Source organism: Ranitomeya variabilis, chromosome 5 (genome assembly GCF_051348905.1).
Source record: "Ranitomeya variabilis isolate aRanVar5 chromosome 5, aRanVar5.hap1, whole genome shotgun sequence".
Classification (NCBI taxonomy): Eukaryota; Metazoa; Chordata; class Amphibia; order Anura; family Dendrobatidae; genus Ranitomeya; species Ranitomeya variabilis.
The window spans coordinates 63331598-63344876 of NC_135236.1; the positions used below are offsets into that span (position 1 = coordinate 63331598).

The window sequence follows — 13279 nt, forward strand, 5'->3', positions numbered from 1 at the left end:
GGAGAAAGTGAGCTGGTCTGGCTGTAATGGGCAAAAATGATGTCTTCCCTGAGCCCTTACACTGTCGACACCTTGAAGCAGTGCGGGAGGGCCAGTGGTCAAATGGATCTCACCATGACTTAAATAAGCTCTTCCTTGGAAGCTGGAATTCCTAGTCGCCCAACTTCCTTCAACTTTGCGCAGTGGCAATATCGTAGCCCATGAGGTCTAACCGAGGCGTGATAATTGCTAATTGAAAACTTTTCCCAATACCCCGCCATGATGACTTGAAATATAGTCAGCATTGGCAATTTTTGCTGGTCTCTCAGGAGGCTTCATCCATGGTATGCAAATGACAGAGTCTTAGCTCCTCCCAGTGTGGAGGAGAATCCTCACTTCCCACAGCAATGTATTGATGGTTTATGCCTGGAGCAGAAGGAGAATGTGAGCTGGTCTGGCTGTAATGGGCAAAAATGATGTCTTCCCTGAGCCCTTACACTGTCGACACCTTGAAGCAGTGCGGGAGGGCCAGTGGTCAAATGGATCTCACCATGACTTAAATAAGCTCTTCCTTGGTAGCGGGAATTCCTAGTCGCCCAACTTCCTTCAACTTTGCGCAGTGGCAATATCGTAGCCCATGAGGTCTAACTGAGGCGTGATTATTGCTAATTGAAAACTTTTCCCAATACCCCGCCATGATGACTTGAAATATAGTCAGCATTGGCAATTTTTGTTAGTCTCTCAGGAGGCTTCATCCATGGTATGCAAATGACACAGTCTTAGCTCTTCCCAGTGTGGAGGAGAATCCTCGCTTCCCACAGCAATGTATTGATGGTTTATGCCTGGAGCAGAAGGAGAAAGTGAGCTGGTCTGGCTGTAATGGGCAAAAATGATGTCTTCCTTGAGCCCTTACACTGTCGACACCTTGAAGCAGTGCGGGAGGGCCAGTGGTCAAATGGATCTCACCATGACTTAAATAAGCTCTTCCTTGGAAGTGGGAATTCCTAGTCGCCCAACTTCCTTTAACTTTGTGCAGTGGCAATATCGTAGCCCATGAGGTCTAACCGAGGCGTGATTATTGCTAATTGAAAACTTTTCCCAATACCCCGCCATGATGACTTGAAATATAGTCAGCATTGGCAATTTTTGCTGGTCTCTCAGGAGGCTTCATCCATGGTATGCAAATGACAGAGTCTTAGCTCCTCCCAGTGTGGAGGAGAATCCTCGCTTCCAACAGCAATGTATTGATGGTTTATTCCTGGAGCAGAAGGAGAAAGTGAGCTGGTCTGGCTGTAATGGGCAAAAATGATGTCTTCCCTGAGCCCTTACACTGTCGACACCTTGAAGCAGTGCGGGAGGGCCAGTGGTCAAATGGATCTCACCATGACTTAAATAAGCTCTTCCTCGGAAGCTGGAATTCCTAGTCGCCCATTTCTTCAACTTTGCGCAGTGGCAATATCGTAGCCCATGAGGTCTAACCGAGGCGTGATTATTGCTAATTGAAAACTTTTCCCAATACCCCGCCATGATGACTTGAAATATAGTCAGCATTGGCAATTTTTGCTGGTCTCTCAGGAGGCTTCATCCATGGTATGCAAATGACAGAGTCTTAGCTCCTCCCAGTGTGGAGGAGAATCCTCGCTTCCCACAGCAATGTATTGATGGTTTATGCCTGGAGCATAAGGAGAAAGTGAGCTGGTCTGGCTGTAATGGGCAAAAATGATGTCTTCCCTGAGCCCTTACACTGTCGACACCTTGAAGCAGTGCGGGAGGGCCAGTGGTCAAATGGATCTCACCATGACTTAAATAAGCTCTTCCTTGGAAGCGGGAATTCCTTGTCGCCCAACTTCCTTCAACTTTGCGCAGTGGCAATATCGTAGCCCTTGAGGTCTAACCGAGGCGTGATTATTGCTAATTGAAAACTTTTCCCAATACCCTGCCATGATGACTTGAAATAAAGTCAGCATTGGCAATTTTTGCTGGTCTCTCAGGAGGCTTCATCCATGGTATGCAAATGACAGAGTCTTAGCTCCTCCCAGTGTGGAGGAGAATCCTCGCTTCCCACAGCAATGTATTGATGGTTTATGCCTGGAGCAGAAGGAGAAAGTGAGCTGGTCTGGCTGTAATGGGCAAAAATGATGTCTTCCCTGAGCCCTTACACTGTCGACACCTTGAAGCAGTGCGGGAGGGCCAGTGGTCAAATGGATCTCACCATGACTTAAATAAGCTCTTCCTTGGAAGCTGGAATTCCTAGTCGCCCAACTTCCTTCAACTTTGCGCAGTGGCAATATCGTAGCCCATGAGGTCTAACCGAGGCGTGATAATTGCTAATTGAAAACTTTTCCCAATACCCCGCCATGATGACTTGAAATATAGTCAGCATTGGCAATTTTTGCTGGTCTCTCAGGAGGCTTCATCCATGGTATGCAAATGACAGAGTCTTAGCTCCTCCCAGTGTGGAGGAGAATCCTCACTTCCCACAGCAATGTATTGATGGTTTATGCCTGGAGCAGAAGGAGAAAGTGAGCTGGTCTGGCTGTAATGGGCAAAAATGATGTCTTCCCTGAGCCCTTACTCTGCCGACACCTTGAAGCAGTGCGGGAGGGCCAGTGGTCAAATGGATCTCACCATGACTTAAATAAGCTCTTCCTTGGAAGCGGGAATTCCTAGTCGCCCAACTTCCTTCAACTTTGCGCAGTGGTAATATCGTAGCCCATGAGGTCTAACCGAGGCGTGATTATTGCTAATTGAAAACTTTTCCCAATACCCCGCCATGATGACTTGAAATATAGTCAGCATTGGCAATTTTTGCTGGTCTCTCAGGAGGCTTCATCCATGGTATGCAAATGACAGAGTCTTAGCTCCTCCCAGTGTGGAGGAGAATCCTCGCTTCCCACAGCAATGTATTGATGGTTTATGCCTGGAGCAGAAGGAGAAAGTGAGCTGGTCTGGCTGTAATGGGCAAAAATGATGTCTTCCCTGAGCCCTTACACTGTCGACACCTTGAAGCAGTGCGGGAGGGCCAGTGGTCAAATGGATCTCACCATGACTTAAATAAGCTCTTCCTTGGAAGCGGGAATTCCTAGTCACCCAACTTCCTTCAACTTTGCGCAGTGGCAATATCGTAGCCCATGAGGTCTAACCGAGGCGTGATTATTGCTAATTGAAAACTTTTCCCAATACCCCGCCATGATGACTTGAAATATAGTCAGCATTGGCAATTTTTGCTGGTCTCTCAGGAGGCTTCATCCATGGTATGCAAATGACAGAGTCTTAGCTCCTCCCAGTGTGGAGGAGAATCCTCGCTTCCCACAGCAATGTATTGATGGTTTATGCCTGGAGCAGAAGGAGAAAGTGAGCTGGTCTGGCTGTAATGGGCAAAAATGATGTCTTCCCTGAGCCCTTACACTGTCGACACCTTGAAGCAGTGCAGGAGGGCCAGTGGTCAAATGGATCTCACCATGACTTAAATAAGCTCTTCCTTGGAAGCGGGAATTCCTAGTCGCCCAACTTCCTTCAACTTTGCGCAGTGGCAATATCGTAGCCCATGAGGTCTAACCGAGGCGTGATTATTGCTAATTGAAAACTTTTCCCAATACCCCGCCATGATGACTTGAAATATAGTCAGCATTGGCAATTTTTGCTGGTCTCTCAGGAAGCTTCATCCATGGTATGCAAATGACAGAGTCTTAGCTCCTCCCAGTGTGGAGGAGAATCCTCGCTTCCCACAGCAATGTATTGATGGTTTATGCCTGGAGCAGAAGGAGAAAGTGAGCTGGTCTGGCTGTAATGGGCAAAAATGATGTCTTCCCTGAGCCCTTACACTGTCGACACCTTGAAGCAGTGCGGGAGGGCCAGTGGTCAAATGGATCTCACCATGACTTAAATAAGCTCTTCCTTGGCAGCGGGAATTCCTAGTCGCCCAACTTCCTTCAACTTTGCGCAGTGGCAATATCGTAGCCCATGAGGTCTAACCGAGGCGTGATAATTGCTAATTGAAAACTTTTCCCAATACCCCGCCATGATGACTTGAAATATAGTCAGCATTGGCAATTTTTGCTGGTCTCTCAGGAGGCTTCATCCATGGTATGCAAATGACAGAGTCTTAGCTCCTCCCAGTGTGGAGGAGAATCCTCACTTCCCACAGCAATGTATTGATGGTTTATGCCTGGAGCAGAAGGAGAATGTGAGCTGGTCTGGCTGTAATGGGCAAAAATGATGTCTTCCCTGAGCCCTTACACTGTCGACACCTTGAAGCAGTGCGGGAGGGCCAGTGGTCAAATGGATCTCACCATGACTTAAATAAGCTCTTCCTTGGTAGCGGGAATTCCTAGTCGCCCAACTTCCTTCAACTTTGCGCAGTGGCAATATCGTAGCCCATGAGGTCTAACTGAGGCGTGATTATTGCTAATTGAAAACTTTTCCCAATACCCCGCCATGATGACTTGAAATATAGTCAGCATTGGCAATTTTTGTTAGTCTCTCAGGAGGCTTCATCCATGGTATGCAAATGACACAGTCTTAGCTCTTCCCAGTGTGGAGGAGAATCCTCGCTTCCCACAGCAATGTATTGATGGTTTATGCCTGGAGCAGAAGGAGAAAGTGAGCTGGTCTGGCTGTAATGGGCAAAAATGATGTCTTCCTTGAGCCCTTACACTGTCGACACCTTGAAGCAGTGCGGGAGGGCCAGTGGTCAAATGGATCTCACCATGACTTAAATAAGCTCTTCCTTGGAAGTGGGAATTCCTAGTCGCCCAACTTCCTTTAACTTTGTGCAGTGGCAATATCGTAGCCCATGAGGTCTAACCGAGGCGTGATTATTGCTAATTGAAAACTTTTCCCAATACCCCGCCATGATGACTTGAAATATAGTCAGCATTGGCAATTTTTGCTGGTCTCTCAGGAGGCTTCATCCATGGTATGCAAATGACAGAGTCTTAGCTCCTCCCAGTGTGGAGGAGAATCCTCGCTTCCAACAGCAATGTATTGATGGTTTATTCCTGGAGCAGAAGGAGAAAGTGAGCTGGTCTGGCTGTAATGGGCAAAAATGATGTCTTCCCTGAGCCCTTACACTGTCGACACCTTGAAGCAGTGCGGGAGGGCCAGTGGTCAAATGGATCTCACCATGACTTAAATAAGCTCTTCCTCGGAAGCTGGAATTCCTAGTCGCCCATTTCTTCAACTTTGCGCAGTGGCAATATCGTAGCCCATGAGGTCTAACCGAGGCGTGATTATTGCTAATTGAAAACTTTTCCCAATACCCCGCCATGATGACTTGAAATATAGTCAGCATTGGCAATTTTTGCTGGTCTCTCAGGAGGCTTCATCCATGGTATGCAAATGACAGAGTCTTAGCTCCTCCCAGTGTGGAGGAGAATCCTCGCTTCCCACAGCAATGTATTGATGGTTTATGCCTGGAGCATAAGGAGAAAGTGAGCTGGTCTGGCTGTAATGGGCAAAAATGATGTCTTCCTTGAGCCCTTACACTGTCGACACCTTGAAGCAGTGCGGGAGGGCCAGTGGTCAAATGGATCTCACCATGACTTAAATAAGCTCTTCCTTGGAAGTGGGAATTCCTAGTCGCCCAACTTCCTTTAACTTTGTGCAGTGGCAATATCGTAGCCCATGAGGTCTAACCGAGGCGTGATTATTGCTAATTGAAAACTTTTCCCAATACCCCGCCATGATGACTTGAAATATAGTCAGCATTGGCAATTTTTGCTGGTCTCTCAGGAGGCTTCATCCATGGTATGCAAATGACAGAGTCTTAGCTCCTCCCAGTGTGGAGGAGAATCCTCGCTTCCAACAGCAATGTATTGATGGTTTATGCCTGGAGCAGAAGGAGAAAGTGAGCTGGTCTGGCTGTAATGGGCAAAAATGATGTCTTCCCTGAGCCCTTACACTGTCGACACCTTGAAGCAGTGCGGGAGGGCCAGTGGTCAAATGGATCTCACCATGACTTAAATAAGCTCTTCCTCGGAAGCTGGAATTCCTAGTCGCCCATTTCTTCAACTTTGCGCAGTGGCAATATCGTAGCCCATGAGGTCTAACCGAGGCGTGATTATTGCTAATTGAAAACTTTTCCCAATACCCCGCCATGATGACTTGAAATATAGTCAGCATTGGCAATTTTTGCTGGTCTCTCAGGAGGCTTCATCCATGGTATGCAAATGACAGAGTCTTAGCTCCTCCCAGTGTGGAGGAGAATCCTCGCTTCCCACAGCAATGTATTGATGGTTTATGCCTGGAGCATAAGGAGAAAGTGAGCTGGTCTGGCTGTAATGGGCAAAAATGATGTCTTCCCTGAGCCCTTACACTGTCGACACCTTGAAGCAGTGCGGGAGGGCCAGTGGTCAAATGGATCTCACCATGACTTAAATAAGCTCTTCCTTGGAAGCGGGAATTCCTTGTCGCCCAACTTCCTTCAACTTTGCGCAGTGGCAATATCGTAGCCCTTGAGGTCTAACCGAGGCGTGATTATTGCTAATTGAAAACTTTTCCCAATACCCTGCCATGATCACTTGAAATAAAGTCAGCATTGGCAATTTTTGCTGGTCTCTCAGGAGGCTTCATCCATGGTATGCAAATGACAGAGTCTTAGCTCCTCCCAGTGTGGAGGAGAATCCTCGCTTCCCACAGCAATGTATTGATGGTTTATGCCTGGAGCAGAAGGAGAAAGTGAGCTGGTCTGGCTGTAATGGGCAAAAATGATGTCTTCCCTGAGCCCTTACACTGTCGACACCTTGAAGCAGTGCGGGAGGGCCAGTGGTCAAATGGATCTCACCATGACTTAAATAAGCTCTTCCTTGGAAGCTGGAATTCCTAGTCGCCCAACTTCCTTCAACTTTGCGCAGTGGCAATATCGTAGCCCATGAGGTCTAACCGAGGCGTGATAATTGCTAATTGAAAACTTTTCCCAATACCCCGCCATGATGACTTGAAATATAGTCAGCATTGGCAATTTTTGCTGGTCTCTCAGGAGGCTTCATCCATGGTATGCAAATGACAGTCTTAGCTCCTCCCAGTGTGGAGGAGAATCCTCACTTCCCACAGCAATGTATTGATGGTTTATGCCTGGAGCAGAAGGAGAAAGTGAGCTGGTCTGGCTGTAATGGGCAAAAATGATGTCTTCCCTGAGCCCTTACTCTGTCGACACCTTGAAGCAGTGCGGGAGGGCCAGTGGTCAAATGGATCTCACCATGACTTAAATAAGCTCTTCCTTGGAAGCGGGAATTCCTAGTCGCCCAACTTCCTTCAACTTTGCGCAGTGGTAATATCGTAGCCCATGAGGTCTAACCGAGGCGTGATTATTGCTAATTGAAAACTTTTCCCAATACCCCGCCATGATGACTTGAAATATAGTCAGCATTGGCAATTTTTGCTGGTCTCTCAGGAGGCTTCATCCATGGTATGCAAATGACAGAGTCTTAGCTCCTCCCAGTGTGGAGGAGAATCCTCGCTTCCCACAGCAATGTATTGATGGTTTATGCCTGGAGCAGAAGGAGAAAGTGAGCTGGTCTGGCTGTAATGGGCAAAAATGATGTCTTCCCTGAGCCCTTACACTGTCGACACCTTGAAGCAGTGCGGGAGGGCCAGTGGTCAAATGGATCTCACCATGACTTAAATAAGCTCTTCCTTGGAAGCGGGAATTCCTAGTCACCCAACTTCCTTCAACTTTGCGCAGTGGCAATATCGTAGCCCATGAGGTCTAACCGAGGCGTGATTATTGCTAATTGAAAACTTTTCCCAATACCCCGCCATGATGACTTGAAATATAGTCAGCATTGGCAATTTTTGCTGGTCTCTCAGGAGGCTTCATCCATGGTATGCAAATGACAGAGTCTTAGCTCCTCCCAGTGTGGAGGAGAATCCTCGCTTCCCACAGCAATGTATTGATGGTTTATGCCTGGAGCAGAAGGAGAAAGTGAGCTGGTCTGGCTGTAATGGGCAAAAATGATGTCTTCCCTGAGCCCTTACACTGTCGACACCTTGAAGCAGTGCAGGAGGGCCAGTGGTCAAATGGATCTCACCATGACTTAAATAAGCTCTTCCTTGGAAGCGGGAATTCCTAGTCGCCCAACTTCCTTCAACTTTGCGCAGTGGCAATATCGTAGCCCATGAGGTCTAACCGAGGCGTGATTATTGCTAATTGAAAACTTTTCCCAATACCCCGCCATGATGACTTGAAATATAGTCAGCATTGGCAATTTTTGCTGGTCTCTCAGGAGGCTTCATCCATGGTATGCAAATGACAGAGTCTTAGCTCCTCCCAGTGTGGAGGAGAATCCTCGCTTCCCACAGCAATGTATTGATGGTTTATGCCTGGAGCAGAAGGAGAAAGTGAGCTGGTCTGGCTGTAATGGGCAAAAATGATGTCTTCCCTGAGCCCTTACACTGTCGACACCTTGAAGCAGTGCGGGAGGGCCAGTGGTCAAATGGATCTCACCATGACTTAAATAAGCTCTTCCTTGGAAGCTGGAATTCCTAGTCGCCCAACTTCCTTCAACTTTGCGCAGTGGCAATATCGTAGCCCATGAGGTCTAACCGAGGCGTGATAATTGCTAATTGAAAACTTTTCCCAATACCCCGCCATGATGACTTGAAATATAGTCAGCATTGGCAATTTTTGCTGGTCTCTCAGGAGGCTTCATCCATGGTATGCAAATGACAGAGTCTTAGCTCCTCCCAGTGTGGAGGAGAATCCTCACTTCCCACAGCAATGTATTGATGGTTTATGCCTGGAGCAGAAGGAGAATGTGAGCTGGTCTGGCTGTAATGGGCAAAAATGATGTCTTCCCTGAGCCCTTACACTGTCGACACCTTGAAGCAGTGCGGGAGGGCCAGTGGTCAAATGGATCTCACCATGACTTAAATAAGCTCTTCCTTGGTAGCGGGAATTCCTAGTCGCCCAACTTCCTTCAACTTTGCGCAGTGGCAATATCGTAGCCCATGAGGTCTAACTGAGGCGTGATTATTGCTAATTGAAAACTTTTCCCAATACCCCGCCATGATGACTTGAAATATAGTCAGCATTGGCAATTTTTGTTAGTCTCTCAGGAGGCTTCATCCATGGTATGCAAATGACACAGTCTTAGCTCTTCCCAGTGTGGAGGAGAATCCTCGCTTCCCACAGCAATGTATTGATGGTTTATGCCTGGAGCAGAAGGAGAAAGTGAGCTGGTCTGGCTGTAATGGGCAAAAATGATGTCTTCCTTGAGCCCTTACACTGTCGACACCTTGAAGCAGTGCGGGAGGGCCAGTGGTCAAATGGATCTCACCATGACTTAAATAAGCTCTTCCTTGGAAGTGGGAATTCCTAGTCGCCCAACTTCCTTTAACTTTGTGCAGTGGCAATATCGTAGCCCATGAGGTCTAACCGAGGCGTGATTATTGCTAATTGAAAACTTTTCCCAATACCCCGCCATGATGACTTGAAATATAGTCAGCATTGGCAATTTTTGCTGGTCTCTCAGGAGGCTTCATCCATGGTATGCAAATGACAGAGTCTTAGCTCCTCCCAGTGTGGAGGAGAATCCTCGCTTCCAACAGCAATGTATTGATGGTTTATTCCTGGAGCAGAAGGAGAAAGTGAGCTGGTCTGGCTGTAATGGGCAAAAATGATGTCTTCCCTGAGCCCTTACACTGTCGACACCTTGAAGCAGTGCGGGAGGGCCAGTGGTCAAATGGATCTCACCATGACTTAAATAAGCTCTTCCTCGGAAGCTGGAATTCCTAGTCGCCCATTTCTTCAACTTTGCGCAGTGGCAATATCGTAGCCCATGAGGTCTAACCGAGGCGTGATTATTGCTAATTGAAAACTTTTCCCAATACCCCGCCATGATGACTTGAAATATAGTCAGCATTGGCAATTTTTGCTGGTCTCTCAGGAGGCTTCATCCATGGTATGCAAATGACAGAGTCTTAGCTCCTCCCAGTGTGGAGGAGAATCCTCGCTTCCCACAGCAATGTATTGATGGTTTATGCCTGGAGCATAAGGAGAAAGTGAGCTGGTCTGGCTGTAATGGGCAAAAATGATGTCTTCCCTGAGCCCTTACACTGTCGACACCTTGAAGCAGTGCGGGAGGGCCAGTGGTCAAATGGATCTCACCATGACTTAAATAAGCTCTTCCTTGGAAGCGGGAATTCCTTGTCGCCCAACTTCCTTCAACTTTGCGCAGTGGCAATATCGTAGCCCTTGAGGTCTAACCGAGGCGTGATTATTGCTAATTGAAAACTTTTCCCAATACCCTGCCATGATGACTTGAAATAAAGTCAGCATTGGCAATTTTTGCTGGTCTCTCAGGAGGCTTCATCCATGGTATGCAAATGACAGAGTCTTAGCTCCTCCCAGTGTGGAGGAGAATCCTCGCTTCCCACAGCAATGTATTGATGGTTTATGCCTGGAGCAGAAGGAGAAAGTGAGCTGGTCTGGCTGTAATGGGCAAAAATGATGTCTTCCCTGAGCCCTTACACTGTCGACACCTTGAAGCAGTGCGGGAGGGCCAGTGGTCAAATGGATCTCACCATGACTTAAATAAGCTCTTCCTTGGAAGCTGGAATTCCTAGTCGCCCAACTTCCTTCAACTTTGCGCAGTGGCAATATCGTAGCCCATGAGGTCTAACCGAGGCGTGATAATTGCTAATTGAAAACTTTTCCCAATACCCCGCCATGATGACTTGAAATATAGTCAGCATTGGCAATTTTTGCTGGTCTCTCAGGAGGCTTCATCCATGGTATGCAAATGACAGAGTCTTAGCTCCTCCCAGTGTGGAGGAGAATCCTCACTTCCCACAGCAATGTATTGATGGTTTATGCCTGGAGCAGAAGGAGAAAGTGAGCTGGTCTGGCTGTAATGGGCAAAAATGATGTCTTCCCTGAGCCCTTACTCTGCCGACACCTTGAAGCAGTGCGGGAGGGCCAGTGGTCAAATGGATCTCACCATGACTTAAATAAGCTCTTCCTTGGAAGCGGGAATTCCTAGTCGCCCAACTTCCTTCAACTTTGCGCAGTGGTAATATCGTAGCCCATGAGGTCTAACCGAGGCGTGATTATTGCTAATTGAAAACTTTTCCCAATACCCCGCCATGATGACTTGAAATATAGTCAGCATTGGCAATTTTTGCTGGTCTCTCAGGAGGCTTCATCCATGGTATGCAAATGACAGAGTCTTAGCTCCTCCCAGTGTGGAGGAGAATCCTCGCTTCCCACAGCAATGTATTGATGGTTTATGCCTGGAGCAGAAGGAGAAAGTGAGCTGGTCTGGCTGTAATGGGCAAAAATGATGTCTTCCCTGAGCCCTTACACTGTCGACACCTTGAAGCAGTGCGGGAGGGCCAGTGGTCAAATGGATCTCACCATGACTTAAATAAGCTCTTCCTTGGAAGCGGGAATTCCTAGTCACCCAACTTCCTTCAACTTTGCGCAGTGGCAATATCGTAGCCCATGAGGTCTAACCGAGGCGTGATTATTGCTAATTGAAAACTTTTCCCAATACCCCGCCATGATGACTTGAAATATAGTCAGCATTGGCAATTTTTGCTGGTCTCTCAGGAGGCTTCATCCATGGTATGCAAATGACAGAGTCTTAGCTCCTCCCAGTGTGGAGGAGAATCCTCGCTTCCCACAGCAATGTATTGATGGTTTATGCCTGGAGCAGAAGGAGAAAGTGAGCTGGTCTGGCTGTAATGGGCAAAAATGATGTCTTCCCTGAGCCCTTACACTGTCGACACCTTGAAGCAGTGCAGGAGGGCCAGTGGTCAAATGGATCTCACCATGACTTAAATAAGCTCTTCCTTGGAAGCGGGAATTCCTAGTCGCCCAACTTCCTTCAACTTTGCGCAGTGGCAATATCGTAGCCCATGAGGTCTAACCGAGGCGTGATTATTGCTAATTGAAAACTTTTCCCAATACCCCGCCATGATGACTTGAAATATAGTCAGCATTGGCAATTTTTGCTGGTCTCTCAGGAAGCTTCATCCATGGTATGCAAATGACAGAGTCTTAGCTCCTCCCAGTGTGGAGGAGAATCCTCGCTTCCCACAGCAATGTATTGATGGTTTATGCCTGGAGCAGAAGGAGAAAGTGAGCTGGTCTGGCTGTAATGGGCAAAAATGATGTCTTCCCTGAGCCCTTACACTGTCGACACCTTGAAGCAGTGCGGGAGGGCCAGTGGTCAAATGGATCTCACCATGACTTAAATAAGCTCTTCCTTGGCAGCGGGAATTCCTAGTCGCCCAACTTCCTTCAACTTTGCGCAGTGGCAATATCGTAGCCCATGAGGTCTAACCGAGGCGTGATAATTGCTAATTGAAAACTTTTCCCAATACCCCGCCATGATGACTTGAAATATAGTCAGCATTGGCAATTTTTGCTGGTCTCTCAGGAGGCTTCATCCATGGTATGCAAATGACAGAGTCTTAGCTCCTCCCAGTGTGGAGGAGAATCCTCACTTCCCACAGCAATGTATTGATGGTTTATGCCTGGAGCAGAAGGAGAATGTGAGCTGGTCTGGCTGTAATGGGCAAAAATGATGTCTTCCCTGAGCCCTTACACTGTCGACACCTTGAAGCAGTGCGGGAGGGCCAGTGGTCAAATGGATCTCACCATGACTTAAATAAGCTCTTCCTTGGTAGCGGGAATTCCTAGTCGCCCAACTTCCTTCAACTTTGCGCAGTGGCAATATCGTAGCCCATGAGGTCTAACTGAGGCGTGATTATTGCTAATTGAAAACTTTTCCCAATACCCCGCCATGATGACTTGAAATATAGTCAGCATTGGCAATTTTTGTTAGTCTCTCAGGAGGCTTCATCCATGGTATGCAAATGACACAGTCTTAGCTCTTCCCAGTGTGGAGGAGAATCCTCGCTTCCCACAGCAATGTATTGATGGTTTATGCCTGGAGCAGAAGGAGAAAGTGAGCTGGTCTGGCTGTAATGGGCAAAAATGATGTCTTCCTTGAGCCCTTACACTGTCGACACCTTGAAGCAGTGCGGGAGGGCCAGTGGTCAAATGGATCTCACCATGACTTAAATAAGCTCTTCCTTGGAAGTGGGAATTCCTAGTCGCCCAACTTCTTTTAACTTTGTGCAGTGGCAATATCGTAGCCCATGAGGTCTAACCGAGGCGTGATTATTGCTAATTGAAAACTTTTCCCAATACCCCGCCATGATGACTTGAAATATAGTCAGCATTGGCAATTTTTGCTGGTCTCTCAGGAGGCTTCATCCATGGTATGCAAATGACAGAGTCTTAGCTCCTCCCAGTGTGGAGGAGAATCCTCGCTTCCAACAGCAATGTATT

General features: G+C 47.5%; 32 non-coding genes across 32 annotated transcripts; all 32 read left to right on the forward strand.

Moving 5' to 3' along the window:
* The first annotated feature begins 171 nt into the window (after positions 1 to 171).
* On the forward strand, positions 172 to 312 carry LOC143777613 (U4 spliceosomal RNA). Its single transcript, XR_013216333.1, has one exon. It is a non-coding gene; the product is annotated as a U4 spliceosomal RNA (small nuclear RNA).
* Positions 313 to 587: 275 nt separating this feature from the next.
* LOC143777592 (U4 spliceosomal RNA) lies at positions 588 to 728 on the forward strand. Its single transcript, XR_013216316.1, has one exon. It is a non-coding gene; the product is annotated as a U4 spliceosomal RNA (small nuclear RNA).
* A 275-nt stretch (positions 729 to 1003) lies between these two features.
* On the forward strand, positions 1004 to 1144 carry LOC143777555 (U4 spliceosomal RNA). The gene has a single exon (XR_013216284.1). It is a non-coding gene; the product is annotated as a U4 spliceosomal RNA (small nuclear RNA).
* Positions 1145 to 1417: 273 nt separating this feature from the next.
* On the forward strand, positions 1418 to 1558 carry LOC143777440 (U4 spliceosomal RNA). The gene has a single exon (XR_013216174.1). It is a non-coding gene; the product is annotated as a U4 spliceosomal RNA (small nuclear RNA).
* Positions 1559 to 1833: 275 nt separating this feature from the next.
* On the forward strand, positions 1834 to 1974 carry LOC143777642 (U4 spliceosomal RNA). Its single transcript, XR_013216359.1, has one exon. It is a non-coding gene; the product is annotated as a U4 spliceosomal RNA (small nuclear RNA).
* Positions 1975 to 2249: 275 nt separating this feature from the next.
* LOC143777614 (U4 spliceosomal RNA) lies at positions 2250 to 2390 on the forward strand. Its single transcript, XR_013216334.1, has one exon. It is a non-coding gene; the product is annotated as a U4 spliceosomal RNA (small nuclear RNA).
* Positions 2391 to 2665: 275 nt separating this feature from the next.
* Positions 2666 to 2806, forward strand: LOC143777582 (U4 spliceosomal RNA). The gene has a single exon (XR_013216308.1). It is a non-coding gene; the product is annotated as a U4 spliceosomal RNA (small nuclear RNA).
* Positions 2807 to 3081: 275 nt separating this feature from the next.
* Positions 3082 to 3222, forward strand: LOC143777441 (U4 spliceosomal RNA). The gene has a single exon (XR_013216175.1). It is a non-coding gene; the product is annotated as a U4 spliceosomal RNA (small nuclear RNA).
* A 275-nt stretch (positions 3223 to 3497) lies between these two features.
* On the forward strand, positions 3498 to 3638 carry LOC143777744 (U4 spliceosomal RNA). The gene has a single exon (XR_013216448.1). It is a non-coding gene; the product is annotated as a U4 spliceosomal RNA (small nuclear RNA).
* A 275-nt stretch (positions 3639 to 3913) lies between these two features.
* LOC143777615 (U4 spliceosomal RNA) lies at positions 3914 to 4054 on the forward strand. The gene has a single exon (XR_013216335.1). It is a non-coding gene; the product is annotated as a U4 spliceosomal RNA (small nuclear RNA).
* Positions 4055 to 4329: 275 nt separating this feature from the next.
* Positions 4330 to 4470, forward strand: LOC143777593 (U4 spliceosomal RNA). Its single transcript, XR_013216317.1, has one exon. It is a non-coding gene; the product is annotated as a U4 spliceosomal RNA (small nuclear RNA).
* Positions 4471 to 4745: 275 nt separating this feature from the next.
* On the forward strand, positions 4746 to 4886 carry LOC143777556 (U4 spliceosomal RNA). The gene has a single exon (XR_013216285.1). It is a non-coding gene; the product is annotated as a U4 spliceosomal RNA (small nuclear RNA).
* A 273-nt stretch (positions 4887 to 5159) lies between these two features.
* LOC143777442 (U4 spliceosomal RNA) lies at positions 5160 to 5300 on the forward strand. The gene has a single exon (XR_013216176.1). It is a non-coding gene; the product is annotated as a U4 spliceosomal RNA (small nuclear RNA).
* Positions 5301 to 5575: 275 nt separating this feature from the next.
* LOC143777557 (U4 spliceosomal RNA) lies at positions 5576 to 5716 on the forward strand. The gene has a single exon (XR_013216286.1). It is a non-coding gene; the product is annotated as a U4 spliceosomal RNA (small nuclear RNA).
* A 273-nt stretch (positions 5717 to 5989) lies between these two features.
* LOC143777444 (U4 spliceosomal RNA) lies at positions 5990 to 6130 on the forward strand. The gene has a single exon (XR_013216177.1). It is a non-coding gene; the product is annotated as a U4 spliceosomal RNA (small nuclear RNA).
* A 275-nt stretch (positions 6131 to 6405) lies between these two features.
* Positions 6406 to 6546, forward strand: LOC143777776 (U4 spliceosomal RNA). The gene has a single exon (XR_013216475.1). It is a non-coding gene; the product is annotated as a U4 spliceosomal RNA (small nuclear RNA).
* Positions 6547 to 6821: 275 nt separating this feature from the next.
* Positions 6822 to 6962, forward strand: LOC143777616 (U4 spliceosomal RNA). The gene has a single exon (XR_013216336.1). It is a non-coding gene; the product is annotated as a U4 spliceosomal RNA (small nuclear RNA).
* Positions 6963 to 7235: 273 nt separating this feature from the next.
* LOC143777583 (U4 spliceosomal RNA) lies at positions 7236 to 7376 on the forward strand. Its single transcript, XR_013216309.1, has one exon. It is a non-coding gene; the product is annotated as a U4 spliceosomal RNA (small nuclear RNA).
* A 275-nt stretch (positions 7377 to 7651) lies between these two features.
* Positions 7652 to 7792, forward strand: LOC143777445 (U4 spliceosomal RNA). The gene has a single exon (XR_013216178.1). It is a non-coding gene; the product is annotated as a U4 spliceosomal RNA (small nuclear RNA).
* Positions 7793 to 8067: 275 nt separating this feature from the next.
* LOC143777446 (U4 spliceosomal RNA) lies at positions 8068 to 8208 on the forward strand. The gene has a single exon (XR_013216179.1). It is a non-coding gene; the product is annotated as a U4 spliceosomal RNA (small nuclear RNA).
* A 275-nt stretch (positions 8209 to 8483) lies between these two features.
* On the forward strand, positions 8484 to 8624 carry LOC143777617 (U4 spliceosomal RNA). Its single transcript, XR_013216337.1, has one exon. It is a non-coding gene; the product is annotated as a U4 spliceosomal RNA (small nuclear RNA).
* Positions 8625 to 8899: 275 nt separating this feature from the next.
* Positions 8900 to 9040, forward strand: LOC143777594 (U4 spliceosomal RNA). Its single transcript, XR_013216318.1, has one exon. It is a non-coding gene; the product is annotated as a U4 spliceosomal RNA (small nuclear RNA).
* Positions 9041 to 9315: 275 nt separating this feature from the next.
* Positions 9316 to 9456, forward strand: LOC143777558 (U4 spliceosomal RNA). The gene has a single exon (XR_013216287.1). It is a non-coding gene; the product is annotated as a U4 spliceosomal RNA (small nuclear RNA).
* A 273-nt stretch (positions 9457 to 9729) lies between these two features.
* On the forward strand, positions 9730 to 9870 carry LOC143777447 (U4 spliceosomal RNA). Its single transcript, XR_013216180.1, has one exon. It is a non-coding gene; the product is annotated as a U4 spliceosomal RNA (small nuclear RNA).
* A 275-nt stretch (positions 9871 to 10145) lies between these two features.
* On the forward strand, positions 10146 to 10286 carry LOC143777644 (U4 spliceosomal RNA). Its single transcript, XR_013216360.1, has one exon. It is a non-coding gene; the product is annotated as a U4 spliceosomal RNA (small nuclear RNA).
* Positions 10287 to 10561: 275 nt separating this feature from the next.
* Positions 10562 to 10702, forward strand: LOC143777618 (U4 spliceosomal RNA). Its single transcript, XR_013216338.1, has one exon. It is a non-coding gene; the product is annotated as a U4 spliceosomal RNA (small nuclear RNA).
* A 275-nt stretch (positions 10703 to 10977) lies between these two features.
* Positions 10978 to 11118, forward strand: LOC143777586 (U4 spliceosomal RNA). The gene has a single exon (XR_013216310.1). It is a non-coding gene; the product is annotated as a U4 spliceosomal RNA (small nuclear RNA).
* A 275-nt stretch (positions 11119 to 11393) lies between these two features.
* Positions 11394 to 11534, forward strand: LOC143777448 (U4 spliceosomal RNA). Its single transcript, XR_013216181.1, has one exon. It is a non-coding gene; the product is annotated as a U4 spliceosomal RNA (small nuclear RNA).
* A 275-nt stretch (positions 11535 to 11809) lies between these two features.
* Positions 11810 to 11950, forward strand: LOC143777745 (U4 spliceosomal RNA). The gene has a single exon (XR_013216449.1). It is a non-coding gene; the product is annotated as a U4 spliceosomal RNA (small nuclear RNA).
* A 275-nt stretch (positions 11951 to 12225) lies between these two features.
* LOC143777619 (U4 spliceosomal RNA) lies at positions 12226 to 12366 on the forward strand. Its single transcript, XR_013216339.1, has one exon. It is a non-coding gene; the product is annotated as a U4 spliceosomal RNA (small nuclear RNA).
* Positions 12367 to 12641: 275 nt separating this feature from the next.
* LOC143777596 (U4 spliceosomal RNA) lies at positions 12642 to 12782 on the forward strand. Its single transcript, XR_013216319.1, has one exon. It is a non-coding gene; the product is annotated as a U4 spliceosomal RNA (small nuclear RNA).
* Positions 12783 to 13057: 275 nt separating this feature from the next.
* LOC143777559 (U4 spliceosomal RNA) lies at positions 13058 to 13198 on the forward strand. The gene has a single exon (XR_013216288.1). It is a non-coding gene; the product is annotated as a U4 spliceosomal RNA (small nuclear RNA).
* The last annotated feature ends 81 nt before the right edge of the window (positions 13199 to 13279 follow it).